Here is a 21,398-nt window from a genome sequence, read left to right as displayed (position 1 = left end):
GATCCAGTTTATGTAGTTTCTGTGTCAGTTAATGTATCATGGGACTGCTTATGTTATATTTTTGTACTTTCTGCTGGTTCCGGACTTCTAAAAGCCTAATGCGCTGGTTATCAGGCCCAGCGAGTCCGAGTAGGCCAGGTAGGCAGCTGCTTAGGGTGGCACCTGGCCTAGAGAGACACCAGCCATCCCTGCGGGGTGGGGGGGGGGGGTCCAAGCAGCTTTCACAGGAGGCCAAGCTGCCAGTGCGGCTTCCCCGGCTGTGGTGGGGAAGCTCACAAATAAAAACAGCTGGGGGCAAGAGGCAGCGTGGTGGGAAGGAAGCACTCTCTGCTCCTCCCCACTGCCGCTCCACCTCTTCCTGCCCACCTTGACTGTGTTGGTGGCCAGAGGAGCCTCTTCTTGCCACTGCTGCTGCTGAGGGAGGGAGGGAGGCAAGCTGGTGGCAAGAGATGAGCTGCCCCAGCCCAATGGGGGTGTTGAGGCAGTAGGTGCACTCTAGCATGCCAATTGGGGCCCACCACCACTGCACTCGGATGGGGGGGGAGAAAGGACATGTGGCAGGCAGGAAACCTAGCACTGGAGCTGCTGGTTATTGACTGCCCCATGTTGGTTGAGGCTCAGAAAGTCAGTGAGGTGGTTTAGGATGACTGTGTGTGTTTGTCTGTGTCCTTTATAAAGTTTATATCTCCTTGACCTGGCATTACGCTTTATGACATACATGGCCTGGCCTGACAAGGTCAAGATCCATCCCTCATAGCAAATGTGTTCAACATCCCTAGTAAATGGGCCAATCCAACATGGGGTTGGCCTTAACATCTTTAAGAAGAGACAAAGCTAGAATTTGACAGAGAAAGTTGGCCAAGATTAGTATGAATTGCAAACAAAATCTTTCCAGCACCATATATTTTCCTTAAGCTTTCCTCCCATGTCTTTCCCACCGAGGGATATTTGCATTGAAATCTGTATCCTGAAGAATTAATCTTCCTCTTCTTCACAAACTTAACTCAAAACCCTCTATTTGTGATATTGTAATTATTTCTGCTGTAGCAGTTTTTTTTTTTTAAAGAATGTTTCCAAACCAAGATTAGAGTTCATCTGGAGAACAAATGGTGAGAACAGATTAATTTTTAGGAACAAAGATCGTTCTTTTTAGGAGATTGCCTTGCTAATGAAAAGAAAAGTACGGCAATAGAATCAAACCTAATGCTTTTCAAAACTATTCATGTCGATTCATAATTTTCTTCCCTCCCCCCCCCCCTTCATCTCTATGCAAAATAACTTGTAGCAATAACAAAGAGAGGCAATATTAAATGCTAGTACAATGTAGCAAGCAAAAGTGTTTCTAAAGAGGCAGTTTTTAAAAATCCAGAAATTACAGTGCAAACCTAAATAGAGTTATACCTTTATGACGTTGATAGAAGTCAATGGGCATTGAAGACTTTTAACTCCATTTAGGATTGTGCTGCCAGTTTATTATTAAAGTTTGCTGTTGTGCATGGATATGTATCCAGAAAGTTTCAGTAGTTATTCAGACTGTTTTTAGGGCTTTTTTTGGTAGCAGGAACTCCTTTGCATATTAGACCACACACCCTGATGTAGCCAATCCTCCTGGAGCTTACAGTAGGCCCTGTACTAAGAGCCCTGTAAAGTCTTTGAGGGTTGGCTGCATCAGGAATGTGTGAACTAATATGCAAAGGAGTTCCTGCTACAAAAAAAGCCCTGGTTATTTTAATCATTGTTGAGTGTTTTGTAACTTGAAGAGATGGTGCAATGGCAGGGGTCCCTGATCCTTTTGAGCCTAAAAAGCACATTTAGAATTCTGCCACAGCATTCTGGGAACAGAAACAAAATGGCTACCACAAGATGACTGCCGCAGGAGGTGGAGGCAGCCACAAAATGATTGCCACAGCTTAACTTCAGTGAGACAGTGCAGAAGGAATTACTTCTGAGTAGACCTGTGTAGGACTGTTCTCTGTGAGTGGCAGCAGGCATGCTAAGGAGAGGATAATGTAGATTTATGTTGCAGGGTGGTTTTACAAATTACTGAGATAATATATGGTCAGCACGTTGAATTCTTGAAGTGTGCTATTTAACGGCTAAATATCGCCATTCTTAGTGAGCAAAAGATTGTTTATGCTGTGAGTCTAAGTGCAGAGACAGTATTAATCCACGGCAGAAACTGATAAATGAGTGAATTGATCAAAGTTAAATGTGCTAATTGGAAATGGAATTTTAATTGGTGTTCTGCAGTTTTTTCTTTCTTCAGTTAGTGTTTATAATTATTTTCCAAGTGACAGCGTGTTTGCCAAGGAAGGCGACGAAGATGGTGAGGGGTCTGGAGACCAAGTCCCGTGAAGAAAAGTTGAAAGAGCTGGGGATGTTTAGCCTGGAGAGGAGGTGGCTGAGAGGTCATGTGATCACCATCTTCAAGTGCTTGAAGGGCTGTCATCTAGAGGAGGGTATGGAATTGTTTTCTGTGGCCCCAGAAGGTAGGACCAGAACTAATGGGTTGAAATTAAATCAAAAGAGTTTCCAGCTCAACATTAGGAAGAACTTCCTGACCGTTAGAGTGGTTCCTCAGTGGAACAGACTACCTCGGGAGGTGGTGGGCTCTCCTTCCTTGGAGGTTTTTAAACAGAAGCTAGATGGCCATCTGACAGCAATGAAGATCCTGTGAATTTAGGGGGAGGTGTTTGTGAGTTTCCTGCATTTTGCAGGGCGTTGGACTGGATGACCCTAGAGGTCCCTTCCAACTCTATGATTCTATGGTTTTTCTATGGTTCTATGGTTTCCCCTAGGTTAAAAAAAAAAAAAAAAAGTAGTCCCCTGTGCAAGCACCCATTGTTTCCGACTCTCAGGTGACGTTTCTTTCACAACATTTTCACAGCAGATTTTTTACAGGGTGGTTTGCCATTGCCTTCCCCAGTCAGCTACACTTTCCCCCCAGCAAGCTGGGGACTCATTTGACCAACCTCAGATGGATGGAAGGCTGAGTCAACCTGGAGCTGGCTACCTGAACCAGCTTTTGTTGGAATCAAACTCAGGTCGTGAGCAGAGGGCTCCGACTGCAGTACTACAGCTTTACCACTCTGCGCCACAGGGCTCTTTCCCCCTAGGTTAAGCACCTCTAAATGTCAGCTGAGCAGCAGTCAGTTTTAGCTTTCAGTGGACCCTGGCAGACAGTGGAAGGGGGCCCTTCCCCTCCTCTGCTTGCCTTCATGTCTCCCTTGGCCACACCTCCCTGCCTCCCTGCATGCATACTCCTCCCCCAGTACCTCACCATGTATCCTTCTCCTGCCTATGTGCTCATTTTCCAGTCCTCTCAACCCTCCCACCTGCTCTTGTACCGGAGTTGTGGGAAATACATTGGAAAGAAGCATGTCCCACGCCTGCACCCCAGCCGGCAAACATGGCTCTGCCTCCCACAGCTGTGCACTCACGTGTGTGGTGTGGGCAGTGGCAAAGCCTTGCCTGGGATGCTGGCTTTTGTGTCAGAACTGTAGCATCACCGCTGCCAGCAAGCAGATCATGAACCGAACCAACAGTAGCTTAGGCATCACTACAGAAAACAGAAAGTGGCCATCAACTGTATGTCTCTGTTATCAGGGGTCATGAGATGCTAGAAACAAAAGTCAGGGCTAGATGATTTCCAATATGATTGGTTCTCATGTTCACATGAGACACTGACCGATTTCTCACTCAGCCTATGGCACTCTGATGTTACTCTTTTCAGCGCGGCATCCTTCCGATTTCCCGCTATCTGCCCCGGGGCTTCAGCAAAGATCCACATTTTTGCACAGCAAAGAGAAACTGCTAAAAACCGGTTTCTCTTTGTCGGGCAAAAACGCCGCACTGAAAAGAGGAACGCCAGAGCGGCATAGGGTGAGCGCGAAATCGGTCTCTGTGAATACAACTAGAGAAAAGTAAGCATATAGATTTTAGAAGAAGAGTAGAAGAAATTAGATTTTTACCTCGCCAGGCCTTTTTATGAATAAAAAGCCCAGCAGGAGCTCATTTGCATATTAGGCCACAACCCCTGACATCATCATTGTTTCAGGCAGGGCTTTTTTGTAGAAAAAGCCCACCAGGAACTCATTTGCATATTAAGTCACACACCCCTGACACTAAGCCAGCCGGAACTGCGTTCCTGTGCATTCCTGCTAAAAAAAAAGCCCTGTACCCTGCCCTTCACTACTCAAAGAAGTCTCAGAGCGGCTTGCAATCTCCTTTCCCCTCCCCACAACAGACACCCTGTGAGGTAGAGGAGAGGCTGAGAAAGCTCTGACAGAGACTATTCCTGAGCAGAACAGCTCTGCGAGACACTTGCGGCTCACCCAAGGTCACAGTAGCAGGTGCAAGTGGAGGAGTGGGAAATCAAACCCAGTTCTCCCAGATAAAGAGTCTGCGCACTTAACCAGTACACCAAACTGGCTTTAGTCATTTATAACCTGGTAGTTTGTCAATTTCAAGCTAATAAGAAATGTTTGTTAAAGGAACTGCATTCTAGATAGTGCAAGTGAGGGATAGAAATAGATTACCTATTCTAGCTGACTGGATGCTGCTAAATGCTGGACACATATCCAGCCTCAATGGTCCAAGATGGAGAGAAACGTGCTCCTTCTTTGTATGTGGGCGAGAGGAAGTGTGTGGTCAGCAGAGAGGAAATTACTGCCTAAGAATTAATTATCAGTCAACATATCAAAGGGGACAGAGACAGGTGAGTAAATGGGAAGTAAACCCATAGTGTGCTTGTCTATCTAACTGACTCCCTTGTAAGCCCGCTCTGGAATCTGAGGCTGAAAAGACAGCACCAAGTCTTTCCCTTCCAACAGTGTAGACCTGCCTCCAGGTCTTTTTTTTTTTTTGTAGCAGGAACTCCTTTGCATATCAGGCTACACACCCCAGATGTAGCCAATCCCCCTGGAGCTTACAGGGCTCTTAGTAGAGGGCCTACTGTAAGCTCCAGGAGGATTGGCTACATCAGGGGTGTGTGGCCTAATATGCAAAGGAGTTCCTGCTACAAACACAGTCCTGCCTGCCTCTATATTGTTTAATGATCCTTTTACTATCATATATAAATAGGGATGAGAGAAGTTTAACTTCTAGATGCTAGGAATCCCACTAAACATATCCTTATGTAGCTCTTGGAGCAGAAATAGTAGGCGGTTATCAATATTCATATCCACAAGTTTAGACCACAATCGGCTCCTATCAATTGAGTCGAAGGCGGCAGCCAGATCAACAAAAGCTACATATAAAGTTTTCAAAGGGCCTTGAACACCTGAAAAGGCCAATTGATGGAGTGTTTGGCACTAGTCAGTGGTAGCGAATCCTTTCCAGAAACCTGCTTGGACAGGGCGAATCATTTGATTCTCAACCACCCAGTCCTCAAGTTTAGACAGCAGGTGTTTACTATATACCTTAGCTGCTATGTCAAGCAAACTAATTGGTCTGTAATTTTGAGGAAGAGATTTAGACCCTTTTTTTGTGAATAGGGACATTAATACTAAGTTTCCATCCATTAGGGATTAGGCCAGTGTCATTAATTTGAGGGGGAAAAAAACTCTCGCTAACATAGGAGTCCACCAATCTGGAAAAGCCTTCTAAACATGTGGGGCTCTTAGTACCGGGCCTACTGTAAGCTCCAGGAGGATTGGCTACATCAGGGGTGTGTGGCCTAATATGCAAAGGAGGCCCTGCTACAAAAAAAGCCCTGCCTGCCTCTATATTATTTAACAATCCTTTTACTACCATATAGAAGTTTAACTTCTGGATGCTAGGAATCCCACTAAGCATTCAGCTCTTGAGGTTCAGGCTAAAAAGTTTTGACAGCATACAGGATCATATTAACCCATGGCTGAATATATGTATTTAATATCTATTTTTGCAGCCATTAACTGTTGCTGAATGTGTTTTTTTTGGGAAACGGTGACTGAGCCGACACACTGAAAGGGAAGGAGACAGGAGCAAAGACCCGGGTCTGAAATTAATTGCGTTGCTCAGGCTCTTTGGAGCATTACTTCTTTCCTGCATGCAGCAAGTACACACACATTAATTAGGGGGCTTAAGCTGCCGGCTATCCGTGTCTGTCATTTGGTGGGACTGGAAAATAATTTATGTCAGAGTTGCTCTCTGTATGTTATTTGCACTAAACGGATAAATTGTGTGTGTGAAGTTTTTGTCTGTGCCATCGTGCCTACCGCCTCAGGGCAGGTGTTCAGTCTGTGAAATTCCTCGCTGTTTATTGAATGAGGTGATCATGCGCTGGATCTATGAGGCCGTGCAGTAAATGGAGTTGCCAACCTTCAGGAGGGGCCTGGAGATTTTCCAGAATTACAAGAAAATACTGGATTTATATCCCGCCCTGTACTCTGAATCTCAGAGTGGTCACAATCTCCTTTCCCCTCCCTCCGCCCCACAACAGACACCCTGTGAGGTAAGTGGGGCTGAGAGAGCTCTTACAAGGACAAGTCCTACTAGAGCTATGGCTGACCCAAAGCCATTCCAGCGGTTGCAAGCGAAGGAGTGAGGAATCAAACCCGGTTCTCCCAGATGAGAGTCTGTAGACAACCGCTATACCAAACTGGCTCCAGACAACAGATATCAGTTCCCCTGGAGGAAATGCTTTGGAACGTGGACTCTATGGTAGGGTTACCCTATTCTGAAAAGTTAAAAGAGAGAGAGAGAGAGAACATGTTTCCTGACTGACTACTTCAAATAAATGATCTTTTTTTTTATAGCAGGAACTCCTTTGCATATTAGGCCATACACCCCTGATGCAGCCAGTCCTCCAAGAGCTTACAGGGCTCTTAGTGCAGGGTCTACAGTAAGTTCTTGGAGGATTGGCTACATCAGGGGGTGTAGCCTAATATGCAAAGGAGCCCCTGCTACAAAAAAAGCCCTGGACTTGCCTGACCGTCATCTTGCCGCACATCCCATGTGGGAGAGGTGGCGAAATCAGCTCCTTGCACAATCCTTGCAAAGACTTCAGCTTGGATCCACTACAGCTTGGATCCACTACATGCACTGGGACTTCCTCATCTTTGTGCTTTTAAGGCAGTCATAGCATGGAAAGGGGGTGGGACTCCTGCTGCCACAAGGAGGGGGGAAGTGAGAAAGTTGTGCTCTGTTAGCTGAAACCATTCTGCCTACAGGAGAACCTTCAGTGGATCTGATCCTTTCTTTCTATAACATGTTCTTCTGCAATAAAAGCGTTGGAATACTAATGCAGTGCTCTCTTTTTATAGAAGAATTCTTCATAGAGTAGAACAGAAGTTCCCTGTCAGCGTATCTATGCATTAGGAAATACTAAAGAAGACTGGCTTAGATGTCAAGAATAATATGTTTAAAGTACTAAGGAGCTTTCTGCCATCGTTTCATGTTTAACTTTTCGGTTAGAGCCTTGCTAGGGTTGCCTGTTCCGGGTTGGGAAATACCTGGAGATTTTGGGGGCGGTGCCAGAGGAAACTAGGGTTTGGACAGGGGTTGTTTTGTAGAAAAATAGGTGGTGGAGCACATTAGCATAACTCATCAGCATATGCAGCCCCCCCACCAGCCAAAAGCCACCTGATGCAAGAAAGGAGAGCCGCAGGCAAGCGAGGCCTGCTTGGACTGTTTAAAGATCCAGCCAGCTCAAGCAGGCTTCACTCACCTTGGCTCACCTTGGCTAACCCCCCCCCCCCCACAAAGTCAAAAGGCCAGCAAGCTACCCGCCACTCAAAATCACATAAGAAGTGAAGAAAGAGTGGCATGGGCTTCTCCGGGGGTTAATGAAGACTGCTGGGGGTGTGGCAAAGCTCCTGGCAGCTGGCTGGCTTCTGCCCTCCTAATCCAGGGATTGTTATGCAGCTGCAATGAACAATTCAATGGACAAGGTAGGTAGCTGGGGAGGAGAAGGGGGGCTGTCAGAAAGGTTCTGGAGCTGTGCTCCTGTGAGCTCCTGCTGAATTCAAGGCCTGGGTTTGGGAAAAGGAAGGACATCAATGGGGTATAAAGCCATAGAGTTCATCTTCCACAATGGGGTATAATGCTGTAGAGTTCATCTTCCAAATTGGTCATTTTCTCCAGGTAATCTCTGTTGCCTGGAGATCAGTTGTAATCCAAGGAGATCTCCAGCCACCATCTGGAGGTTGGCAACCCTTGCATATCCCCTGAAGGGTGATATATGAGTTGTCTCCTATTAGGATTGCATGTTTCTCCACACTAGGGTCACAATATTTGTTATAGGGGTGTCAGGTCTTACCTCCGTTCCAGCAGGGGGCTTCCCCTGCCCCTCCCTGCTTTGTTGCGTCGCAATCTATACCACTTGTTACTGAAGTTTAGGCTGGCCAAGATAGTCAGTCAGTTGCAGAATTAGTGAATTAGATAAAGACACCTGCATTTCCAGGAAGGGGGGAAGAGAAGTTAGGGTTCCTATTGCCCGCCGAAATCTCCCGCTTTTAATTCCTGCTTTTGCTTGAATATCGTAACGGTTATGATAACATATTTAAGAGGGCACTGAGAAGTGTGATTCAGTTTCTGCAAAACCCTGTTTTGCCTCCACTAATATTGATGAATAAACTCTGCCATTGAAATGGACTGTGTGACTCATTGAACTCGATGGGGTCTTGACGCTGGTATTTGGGTAAAACTCTATGGTTTTTGCCTTCAAACCACAGAGTCTGAACAAATACCTGAGTGTCCCCCAGTGATATCCCCAACATGATGACATCACTTCCAGATAATGTTATCATGTCAAGGTTGTGATGCAGCAATGTCCTTGGCTAGGGGAGGGGCTTTGCCTGCCTGCCAGCTGGTCTATGGTGCAGAGGAGTTCCTGAAATTGTGGGATCCCCCTCCCGGACCTGGGGGCTGGTAAACCTGCCTTTTTATGACCCTCTCAGTGAACTGTGTTAACATACATATCTTAGTAGGTAAAATTGTTTCTGCCATGAAAATGAAGGGATAAGAATAACCTGGTTCCTTTCATGTTGCTATAAAAGGCTCAAGGCCTACAGCTAAGATGGAAAGCCTAATGACTTCCTTCCTCAAATATTAATTGAATGGCTTTGCATAAAGACTAGAGTGTCTGTAGATGTTAGGATTTTTGCTAACCAAGCACAATTTTCCTCCCTCCTTCTCCCATGGCAGTCTGAACCTCCACCCCAAGGGAGGAGGTAAGAAAGTTGTACGTGGTGTGGGGGAATGATTGCATCTACTAAAGTTCTTATCTGATCCAGGGCTGGGTGTGAATAAAGGTGTGACTCAGACTCAGAAAGGAAGTCATGCTTCCTTATCACAAAGTTTTGAGTCCAGTGGCACCTTTAAGACCAACAAAGTATACCCAGAATAAAACTTTGTTGGTCTTAAAGGTGCTACTGGACTAGGCTTCCCAACCCCCCCCCCACCCTGCCGGGGGAACCCCGAATTAGCAGCCTCCTCCCCTGCTCTCCAAAAATCCGGAAGCGGGGGGGGGGGGGAAACGGCACCGTGTCTCTTTCCCTGCCTGCCTCCCTCGCAGGCTTCAGGCTCCTCCCTTCCTCCAGGTCACAAAGACCCGCTCACCGCCGGCCTGCTATTCGCTCCAGTCCGGCCTCCCTTCGCGAGGTGCATGCTGGGACTCGAAGTCCTTGTGTCCTCTCCGGCTGCCAGGTGACATCTCCTCAGGGAGTCTGGCCGGTGGGGGGAGGGGGAAGCTCCACCCCCAGAGGACCGTGTGCGTTTCTACCTCCGGAGGTTTCAGTCGCTGATTGAAAGGCTTCCTCTTGGGATGGTGTGTCTGTGTTACTTTGAAGAAGTTGGCAGCAACTCATGAGTAGACAGGCCAATCCCCCTTCAGAGTCGCCGGAAATGGGGGGGGGAGTCTGCTGAGCACTTCATTATTCTCTATGTGGAGATTGATTCTCATAGGGTATAATGGGGAATTGATCTGGAGGTTTCGGGGGCTCTGGGGGAGCTGTTTTTTGAGGTAGAGGTACCAAATTTTCAGTATAGTATCTAGTGACTCTCCCCAAAGTATCCCCCAAGTTTCAAAACGATTGGACCATGGGGTCCAATTCTATGAGCCCCAAAAGAAGGTGCCTCTATCCTTCATTATTTCCTATGGAAGGAAGACATTTGAAAAGGTGTGCGGTCCCTTTAAATGTGATGGCCAGAACTCCCTTGGAGTTCAATTATGCTTGTCACACCCTTGTTCCTGGCTCCGCCCCAATGTCTCCTGGCTCCACCCCCAAAGTCTCCTGGCTCCACCCCCAAAGTCCCCAGATATTTCTTGAATTGGACTTGGCAACCCTATACTGGACTCAAACTTTGTTCAGACCAACAGGGCTACCCACCAATGCTCCCTCTGAGCTGTGGAGTCTTGTAAGTGAAAATTCTGCTTTGTGAGCTACTGGCCTTAAAGTTGTGAGCGAGTGATTTGGCTGCTGCATAAATTAGTTTGCTCTGGCGCCATTTTCCCTGAGCTAAGACAAAAATGTGGGAGCCAGAGGCTAAAAATCTGTGAGCTAGCTCACACTAACTCAGCTTAGAGGGAACAAAGTCTGCCTAGGGCACCATGCACCCTCTGGCCCAGTGCTGCATGGGCATTGACAGCATTAGGATTGTGCTTAGCTAAGACATAAAAAGTCGTTTTCAGGGGATACGGGGGGATAGCATCATAGTGATAATTCACATTGTCAATTGGTTTTTGCTGCTTAGAGCTGGATATAGCTGTTAATAAGCAAGAGCTTTTCAGCTGTTAATAAGCAAGAGCTTTTCAGTATGTCTGCCCACATCACAGGTGGAATTAGTTTGAAACAAATATTGTGTGTAATCATGGCAGGCTTTTAAAATGTATACTTACAGTGAAATCAGTTGTCAATACCAAGGGTGCTAAAATAACCCCGTGAAATATCTTTTCTGAACATTGGCATGCTTTTTAATATAATAGTTTCTAGGCGTTTTGGAGTTAAGCTTTCAAGCAGATTTTCACTCTCTGTTTCTGAAAAAAAAATACGGCCAGCAAAAGACATGCAGATGTTTGTCTCTGAAAGGCAAGCATCCCTTCAAATATTCATGAAATTCCCCCTATTGCATTTTAATTTGCTTTAGAAAATTGCCTACTTTGTTATTCATTTTTGGTTTGCATAGTAGTTACTCTGGCTCAGATTGGTTTCTGTTTCTAAGGAGGATTTTCAGATGACACAGGAACACTGATTTTTGTGTTGGATCATAAATTGAATTCCTTTCATTAAAAAAAGTAATTTACACTGTTACTAGGACATTTTTACTAATGTGCCAGATTTCTTAGAGAGTTTTGTTTGGCTTTAGATGTTCTAGCCATCTGAATATTCAGATACAAATTTCAGACTGAATTATTAGTTTTAGCTTTGAGGGGTTTTTTTTTTTACCCCCACCACAAGTACATGAATACTGTAAATTGAGCAATTTGAGTAGAAAATTAAAAATGAAGCTTATGTTGTACCAAAACATTAGCATTATCCAAATGTCACACAATTCCTATAAAGGAAGGAAAGAGATCTACAAAAATGTGTTATTGCTTTGAAATATCAAAGAACGAGGGACTTACCTTTAAAATAACTCATTAACACCATTTCCTTCTACCAGACAGTTATTCTAATGTGAAATCTCTATAAAGGTTGAGTCTGCATGAAAAATAATCTACAGGTTGTGTGCTAATTTAAACAGAAAGTTTACAAAGGAACTAGAAAAAGTCATTTTTCATTTCAAGGGGGGGGGGATTTTTCAATTGAAGGAGGAATTGTCACAGTCAGATATTCAACTGGTTGATAGTGCTCTGCAATTTGAGATCTTACCAAGGTCTTGGGAACTGCAGATGTATCTTCACAGGATCCTTTCTATTCCAAGCAACATTGTCTTCTGGAGCTGAGCTGTTATTTGCTCTGTGCCCAAAATGTCCAGGTGTTTCTTAAAATTTATGGACACTGATCCAAGGGATCAAAGGACAATAGGCATTATCTTCTTCTCCCAGAGGTGCTCTATTTGTAGGTCTTGGTATTTCATGGTCCTCTCCTGTTCTTTCTTTTCTGTTCTGCTGTCTCCTGGGATTGCAATATTAATTATCCAAACCATATTTCTCACCCCCTCCACCCCCCACCCCCGCCTATAATTGTGATATTGGAAGTGTTATGCTCTTGGTCTTTATCCGTGTGGAATTGGAAGTCCCAAAGAAGCTTTGTTTCATCATTTTCCATGATCTTGTCTCATTTGTGCTCCCAAGCATTTCTTGCTGATAGTAAGCCTTACGTTTTGCCAAGATTTCAGTACAACATAGTTTACAATTCTATCCTGATGTTCTTTATAGTCCGTTTGTGCAATTTTACTGCAAGCACTCCCCATGTTCTCAATTGTTTCATCCTTGCAAACGTTTGCTGTCATCGTTTGTCTTCTGAATCTTGGTGTTCATACTTTTTGTTTCAAGTGCCTATTCTTGTACAGCTAGAACAAGTCCTTCCATTTTTTTCGTCAAGTGCCCATTTTGAAACTACATTTTCACTATTAACTTGGTTCCCAGAGATTTTCAGATATTGCCTATGCAAGTGCTTTTCCTTCCAGTTGTCGAAGTGAGTTTCGATTGCAGTCTTTAAAACAAATCCTCTTTGATTCCTGTAATCTTAAATAGTTGGGCCCTGTACAGTTCAACTAGAAGCTTTGCTTTGCTTTCTTTGGTGGAGTCATTCAGTGCTCGTTTCTATTCTTCAACTGCTTGTTTAACTTTCAGGACATCTTATTCCACCTAATTTTCTTGGTAAGTAAAGATCGTCAACATCACTTCTAGGGTGTACTGCAAGGGTGGCTAAATTGTGGCTCTTGAAGCCCATTGACCAGCAGCTTGGAGAATGCATTTAAAGTTGCTTTCTTTCCACCTCTCCCTCCCTCCTCATCTATTTCCTTCCTTCCTTCTGTCTTGTGGCTCTCAGACACCTGACATTTATTCTATGTGGGTGTTCAATTGCTTTCCAGACTTGCCTCAGCCCATCTTTATCCAAATGATAATAGGTTTAGCTAGAGAGAATGGGATGGTCAAGCTCCCCCCCCCCCTTCAAGCAGGTAACAGAGAGTTGGAGGTATGAAATACCTTGAGAGTCTCCAGAAAGGAAAATTCTGGAGATGTCAGGAAAAGCTCTTTGAGTGCACCTGACCTGGTTAGTGAGTGGGGAAAAGAGGGGTGATGAAACTCAAAGGAGCAACATGATGATGATGATGATGATGATATTGGATTTATATCCTGCCCTATATTCTGAATCTCAGAGCTGTCACAAGCTCCTTTACCTTTCCCCCACACACAACCCTGTGAGGTAGGTGGGGCTGAGAGAGCTCTTACAGCAGCTGCCCTTTCAAGGACAACTCCTATGAAAGCTATGGCTGACCGAAGGCCATTCCAGCAGGTGCAAGTGGAGGAGTGGGGGATCAAACCCGGTTTTCCCAGATAAGAGTCCACACTCTTAAACTTAACCACTACACCAAATTGGCTCTCTTTGGGAAGCTCTCTTTTGGTGTGGAGTCCTTCAGAGCAGACAGAACTCTTAACTGATGTATGGAGAAGTTGGCCATTAGCCATGTGGTGATCTGGAGAACTGGAGAAAGCGTCCTTGTATTTTAACATCTGATATGGCATAGAGAGAGAGAGGGACAGAGGAAAATCACATTTTACCAATTTCTTTTGAATCCCTTGCTCAGCCTGGTGCTGTGCTAAAAATATACTCGTAAGCATTTTCTTTTTAATAAATACTTTATAACTTTTGATGCTGCTAGTGGTTCTCTGTACCACATAGATCTCTACCATCTTGGACACACTATCTTTAAAAGGAGCATCAGAGGAAAGCAAGCAGTTGACAAGTGGCTATTTCTCTTGGGGTACAAAAGGCAGTAAACTATCCCTGTGGCGGCTACATGCTGGGCAGCGGAAGACACAGATGCAAGACCTCAGAACTTGGAAAAGAAGCTGGGAGTCTTAACCCTTTCAGTGGACTATTCCTTACAAAGGTCAGGTGGTGGTGGTGGGTTACCCAAGAGAGAAAGTAAAACCTCTCCAGGTGTTGGAAAAATCTTGGAGGGCAGGGTGGAATAAGGCCTGCAGACCGCAGAGAAGGCTTGTTCCACCACACCATGGACTGTTCCTCTCTAGGGTCACCAGGTCCATTTGAGATGCTGATGGGGGCTTAGGGAGGAGTTCCAGGAGCCAAAAGTGTCACCCACAATGTGTTGAAGTAATCTGAAATTATGTCATGCACTGTGCCTACAGGCACCACAATGCAGGCACATGGGGGAAACACTCTGGTTTTGGAACAAAACTCTGGTAAAACTCTATGGTAAAACTTTGTGGTGAAACGCTATGGTGAAATCACCCTCACAACATACAGTTTTGCCAAAAAACCAGAGTGTCATGTTTGGTGTGCCCACATCCCTTCTGGGTGAGTTGACATGTTGCATGACATTGCTGTTGAGGGGGATTTTCTCTGCCAACCGGCTGGCCAGTGGTGGGCAGGAGCCCACAAAACTAGGTGATCCCCCACCTCCAACTAGAAGATGAAGAAGATGATATTGGATTTATATCCCGCCGTCCACTCCGAAGAGTCTCAGAGCGGCTCACAATCTCCTTTACCTTCCTCCCCCACAACAGACACCCTGTGAGGTGGGTGGGGCTGGAGAGGGCTCTCACAGCAGCTGCCCTTTCAAGGACAACCTCTGCCAGAGCTATGGCTGACCCAAGGCCATGCTAGCAGGTGCAAGTGGAGGAGTGGGGAATCAAACCCGGTTCTCCCAGATAACAGTCCACACACTTAACCACTACACCAAACTACCTCTGTAGCTCCCCACCTTTCAACAGACTGTGTAGCCACACAGAGTAGGGCCTTTTTTCCAACCATCTTAACTGCTGGGCAGCAACACAAGGGGAAAAGATGATCTTTTGGATATTTTCTTCCCAGACTACGTAGGGCAGGGGTGGCCAACGGTAGCTCTCCAGATGTTTTTTTGCCTACAACTCCCATCAGCCCCAGCCAGCATGGCCAATGGCTGGGGCTGATGGGAGTTGTAGGCAAAAAACATCTGGAGAGCTACCATTGGCCACTCCTGATGTAGGGCATTAAAGGTAACAGTCACAAGTTCACAACCTTTAATTGGCCTGGAAGCCAATCGCCAGTGACATTCTTTCAACACTGGCAAAATGCAGTCTATGTAACTGGCCTGGATAGCAATTTGGCTGTTCCATTATGTACCAGCTGAAGCTTATGAGCCATTTTTAAAGACCAGGGCCATTTGTTTATTTAGGAAATACACTCAGTCTCTCCAGAGAGCCTGCTTGAGAGAGCTTACATAATAAAACATGACAAAACCATAAGACGGCATAAAATCAGTACAAACTAACTAGCTGTTAAAAAGCTGGCCAGGAAAACCCCAGCCAGAGTATAAAAACAGCATACAACACTTGGCTGCCTAGAACGGTTCAGGCTAGAAGCAGTCCATAAAGGCAATTTTAAAAGATAGACCCATTAGTTAAATGCCTGGGTGAAGAGAAATGTGTTGGCCTGGCACCTAAACAAGAGTACGAGAGATGCCAGGTGAGCCTCAAGTGGAAGGGAATTCCACAGGTGAGGTGAAAAAACCCAGCCCTGGTTGCCATTTGCCTCACAGAGAACCAACAGTGCTGTTATGAGTAACTGACTAATTTTAGTGGTGTTGAAAATTACCAGAGCACTGGTTCCAGGTTTAATCTTTACCAGACTGCGTCAAGCCAGCCACATAAAGAGAACTGTTGCCTTGTGAGAAATGATATATACACATAATGAATTTAATTGAGCCGTGGTTCCAGAAAAATTAGCTTTTGTAGGATGAAGAGACTCACCATCGAAACGTGTGTTTTTATCGGAAACGTGTTACATTTTGCATTTTCTGGATAAGAAACTCTGGCACCGTTGTAATTAATTGTGTGCAAACTATTATTCTCGTGTCAATGGACTTTGTATTTACGTGTCTGTATGAAAGTCTGTACAGCTCACAGAGCCATTGTTTGTATGTTCGCAAAGAAGTAACTGTATACAGTTTTGCTTCATGATTGTGAGTAACAATTATGTCATAAAGCCTATGATATTTCTGAAGAACAGTAATTAGTGGTATAACTTAATTCTTCAAACATGGTTTTCTCTCAGTCTTCTACCTTCTGTGTTTTCTCCCCCCCCCCTTTTTTTACTATTTGCCTCACTTCAACAGGTGAGCTCACAGACTGTTTGGATAGTATGTGTGCAGGGATCAGTTTGTTGAAAAAGAGGTGCCAGAGCTCATTAGCCCAACTCATTTGCATATGCCACACAACCCTGATATCACCGGAAGGTGTACTCAATTATATCTGCTCAGCATTTATCTTAAAGTGCTTTTTGAATTATAATTGTCATAATTAAACCTTATTCACATCATAATTTTTAAATTACTTTTTCCTATGTGGCCACAGTGGCATGAGGAAGATTTCCATCTGTCTGCTTTACATGTTTTGGTTATTTTACCATTTTTTGTGGAGAAAAATATTAGAAAGTTTGCCAAATTCTCACAGGGGGGTTGAATAATGGAGCCCAGAAGCAAGGGTTTTTTTTGGGGGGGGGGGGTTGTGGGGGTTAAGAAAGACATTACAGAATAAAATTTAGAGGTTCTGGAACTCTGCTCCTGTGAGCTCCTGCCCAAAATGAGGCATGGGTGTGTATAAATGTAAAGCACGTTGTAATTAGTCTAATGTGAGGCTCATCTAGGGTGCTAAGTCCAAATGGCAAGCCAATGGGGGACTTACTGTGAGAGAAAAAGGAAGTATACCATGGCTATGTCACCTCTTGGTTGGTGATATCAGGGGGAATGCTCTGGTTTTTGGGCAAAACTCTATGGTTTGAAGCTACTTCTGCCATAGAGTTTTGCCCCAAAACCAGGGTGTCACCCCCTGACATCACCAGTGTGCCTACATCACTTCCGGGTGACATAGGCACATTGAGTTTGGGGCAGTTACTTTCTTCCACCAACCAGCTGACCAGTGCCAGGGAGAGCGCTGGAAAAAGGTGGATCCCCCACGCACTGGGGGGAGCTGGAAACCCTAGGTTGATTATAGCATGGATGATGGCAGCCAAGTCTCTCCTGTTGAAGAAAAACTACATTTGGTTGCACCAGCGAAAGCTAGGTGACCACCAGGCCTCATTTTGGGCAGGAGCTCACAGGAGTGGAGCTCCAGAACCACTAAATTTTATTGTGCTCTTTCTTTCTTATCCCTCCCCCATGCCCCGTGGTGCAGAGCGGTAAGCTGCAGTACTGTAGTACTGCAGTACTGCTGACGACCTGAGTTTGATCCTGGCGGAAGCTGGGTTCAGGTAGCTGGCTGAAGGCTGACTCAGCCTTCCATCTTTCCGAGGTCAGTAAAATGAGTACCCAGCTTGCTGGGGGGAAAGTGTAGATGACTGAGGAAGGCAATGGCAAACCACCCTGTAAAAAAGTCTGCCATGAAAGCATCATGATGCGACATCACACCAGAGTCGGAAACGACTGGTGCTTGCACAGGGGACTACTTTTACCTTAAGATTTGACAAACTTTCTAATATTTTCCCCCACAAAAAAAAATGGGAAAATAACCAAAATGTGAAGGCAGATGGAAATCTTCCTCATGCCACTGTGGTGACATAGGAGAAAGTAATTTTTAAAGTTCGATGGGAATGAGGTTGTATTATGACAGTCAGGGCTTTTTTTGTAGCAGGAACTCCTTTGCATATTAGGCCACACACCCCTGATGTAACCAGTCATCCTGGAGGTTACAGTAGGCCCTGTACGAAGAGCCCTGTAAGCTCTTGGAGGATTGGCTACATCAGGGGTGTGTGGCCTAATATGCAAAGGAGTTCCTGCTACAAAAAAAGCCCTGATGACAGTTACAATTCAAGAAGCAGTTTAAGGTAGATGCTGAGCTGATATAATCTAGTACGCCTGGTGATGTCGGGGATGTGTGGCATATGCAAATTAGTTATGCAAATTGTGTTAATGAACTCTTACTACGAAATGACCCCTGGTGACCACACTGCAGGTTACAGAGCGTATGTGCATCTTGCTGTCTAGCCTAGAAAATCTAGAAAAAACTCTAGTGAGTGAACCAGTTTATTCAGAGGACGTGCAACCCTGTCTACAACATGATGTCTCCACAATCCTCCATTGGCTTCATTAGCAACCCAAACACTTCTGCTGTGTCTGAAAGGAACTTTGGTTTATTAACCTTCCTTTAGCCAGTTACTGTGTCCAGGTACCAGTTCAGTATGTCCCTTGTTTTGTTCTTCTGTCCATGTGAAAAGAAGAAATAGAGTTTGGCAGGGCTTTTCTTGGAGCAGGAATGCACAGGAACTCAGTTCCGGCTGACTTGGTGTCAGGGGTAATGTTCACTCTAAGGGCATTTTCGCACAGAGCTTACCCCGGAGTGACGTCCCTCTTCACCGCACAGCGTCTGTGCGGATTTCGCACCAACTGCTCCGCAGAACCAGGAAGAGCTGCGAAGAGCCGCGGCTTTTGCGTCACTAACGTAAACTGGTTTTTAGCGGTTTACATTTGCGACGCAAAAGGCTTGGCACTCCGCGGCTCTTCCTGGTTCTGCGGAGCAGTTGGTGCGAAATCCGCGCAGACGCTGTGCGGTGAAGAGGGACGTCGCTCCGGGGTAAGCTCTGTGCAAAAACGCCCTAAGTCTTGTGACTTAGTCTTGTGAGCAAAAATTCTACTTTGTGAGCTACTGGCATTAAAGTTGTGAGTTATTGCATAAATTAGTTTGCTCTGTGGCTGTTTTTCCTGAGCTGAGACAAAAATGTGTCAGCTGGAGGCTAAAAAATTGTGAGCTAGCTCACTCTAACTCATCTTAGAGGGAACACTGGTCAGGGGTGTGGCCTAATATGCAAATGAGCTCCTGCTGGGCTTTTTGTGCAAAAAAACCCAGTGTGAAACAATGGTGACATCAGGGGGTGTGGCCTGATATGCAAATGAATTCTTGCTGGTCTTTTTCTGCATGAAAAGTCCTAGAGTTTGGTGTCGCATCTTGGTGCAATTGCACTGTCAGGTGCTTATGTGGATCTAGCAAATGAAAGATTTGGGCTTTCCATCTCTTCTTGTTAGCACATGACTGCTTGGAGTTGTATATAAACAGAGCTGCTTTTTTTTTTTTTTTAGCAGGAATCCCTTTGCATATTAGGCCCCACACCCCTGATGCAGCCAATCCTCCAAGAGCTTCCAGGGCTTCTTATTACAGGGCCTACTTTAAGCTCTTCTGAGGACTGGCTACATCGGGGATAGGGTTGCCAAGTCCAATTTAAGAAATATCTGGGGACTTTGGGGGTGGAGCCAGGAGACTTTGGGGGAGGAGCCAGGAGACCTCAGGGTGGAGCCAAGATCAAGGCTGTGACAAGCATAATTGAACTCCAAAGGGAGTTCTGGCCATCACATTTAAAGGGATGGCACACCTTTTCCATGCTTTCCTTCCGTAGGAAATAATGAAAGATAGGGGCACCTTCTTTTGGGGCTCATAGAATTGGACCTCCTGGTCCAATCGTTTTGAAACTTGGGGGATATTTTGGGGAGAGGCACTAGATGCTGTACTGAAAATTTGGTGCCTCTACCTCAAAAAACAGCTCTCCCAGAGCCCCAGATACCCGCAATCAATTCTCCATGATTTTCTATGGGAATAAATCTCTATAGGGAATAACAGAGTTCCCAGCAGACATATCCCTCCCCTCCCCCCCACCCCGCTTTCTGACAATCCTGAAGCGGGGGGAGGGCCTCCAAACTGGGGGATCCCCTGCCTCCACCTGGGGATTGGCAACCCTAATCGGGGGTGTGGGGCCTATTATGCAAAGAAATTCCTGCTACAAAAAAAAAAAAGCCATGTATAAGAAGAAGGAGTGTGTGCTTGCGTATATGCACAAAAGGAGAGAAAGTTTCACACTGGAAGAGGAGATACTGTTACTGTCCCTGAAAGGAAACCATTGGGTAAAAGCAGAACACTGGTTTTCATGAGAACGTAGCAGCTCAAACAGCGGAAGAGATAGTCACTGTTTTATGTATTGTTAAGAATCTCTGTATTATTTTCAGCTTTTGTTCCTCGATACAGTGAAATAGAATCCAATTGAAAGGTGACAAGAGCTTAGTGTGCCAAGGCTGGGGATTCCAATGAAACAGGAGGAATAAATTTGTGTAGGGAACTAGAAGTGAACAGAAAGCATTTAACACTTCTGAGCATTATATGGTATCATAGAATCACAAGACTGGAAAGTTAGTAATGCCGCAGTTTTACAGAATAGGAAACAATCATAGGATAGGTATCCGAGTCGCTTTTCAAAGGTCATTTCTCCTCACAGCAGGACTTGGATATCCTTCACATATGGCGGGACAGCTGCTGGCATAACGTCCTCTCAGAGACAGGAGGGAAGTGACAGAAAAGCATAAGGCGCTCAGAGTGAAAAGGAGTGCATGGGTCTCCACACACACAGACACTTGGAAGGAATGACTCCATTGGAGATGTTATCGGAAAGCATTGGGTGAAGACACTGTGTGTATTGCTTCTCAGCCATCCTGGTTGTTTCTCTGCCACAAAATCAGGGGATGTGAGAATCCCACATCATGCCACATTAACAACAACAACAAAAGTACCTGCAGTAAGAAATCTATGGGTCACCACCACAGCACTGGAGACAACTGTGTGGTGTGAACCACCACTGGGCTCCTGAATTCTGCAGCCAAGCACTGAAAGGTGTCGTCACGGCACATATTAGAGTGAGAGGATTTTCCGTTTAGAGACTTCCCTTTTGTTTCACAGCATTAAGGAACTTGGCGTTTGTGGCCTTGCCCTAAGTTGACATGATGTTAGTTTGTTCTAGAACAGGGTTGTCAAGCTCATTTGTTATGAGGGCTGGATCTGACATAAATGAGACCTTGTTGGGCTGGGCCGTGTTGGGCCAGGCCATGTGCCTACCTATTTAAGATTAGGTAGCAGAGATATAAACTTTTTAAAGGACAAAGACAAACACGACTAAATATATATATATATTTTTAAACATGCCTAAAACATTAACCTTGTTGGTCATAAAGATGCTTTCTTTGTATTTCTCCCATGGGATCCAGGGAACTGGGCAAAGGAAGCTCTGGCTCTTTCCCTCCCTCCCCAGAGGACCAGGAGGGGGAGGACCCTCAACCAATGGAGAAAATCGAGGTTTTGCTCTGTCACGCCTGTGTGATTGAGCAGGCCTTGTAAAGGAAGCTGAGATGCAAAAGGAAGCAAGAGAGAGGGAGAAGGAAGCAGACAATAGCCAGTTGCTTAGGGGCCTGATAGGAGACCCTCAGGGGCCTAATTTGGCACCCGGGTCGCATGTTTGATACCTCTGTTCTAGAATAAGGCTTAGCAAATG

At 45.3% G+C, this 21,398-nt stretch overlaps 1 protein-coding gene across 2 annotated transcripts in view; it reads left to right on the top strand.

Moving 5' to 3' along the window:
- GPC6 (glypican 6) overlaps positions 1-21,398 on the top strand; it is a 1,229,042-nt gene that overhangs the window by 315,086 nt on the left and 892,558 nt on the right. The window lies entirely within an intron of this gene.

The sequence above is a fragment of the Heteronotia binoei genome, chromosome 3, assembly GCF_032191835.1.
Source record: "Heteronotia binoei isolate CCM8104 ecotype False Entrance Well chromosome 3, APGP_CSIRO_Hbin_v1, whole genome shotgun sequence".
Classification (NCBI taxonomy): Eukaryota; Metazoa; Chordata; class Lepidosauria; order Squamata; family Gekkonidae; genus Heteronotia; species Heteronotia binoei.
Note: the sequence above shows the minus strand (reverse complement) of the source record. Positions and strands in the feature narration are given on the sequence as shown.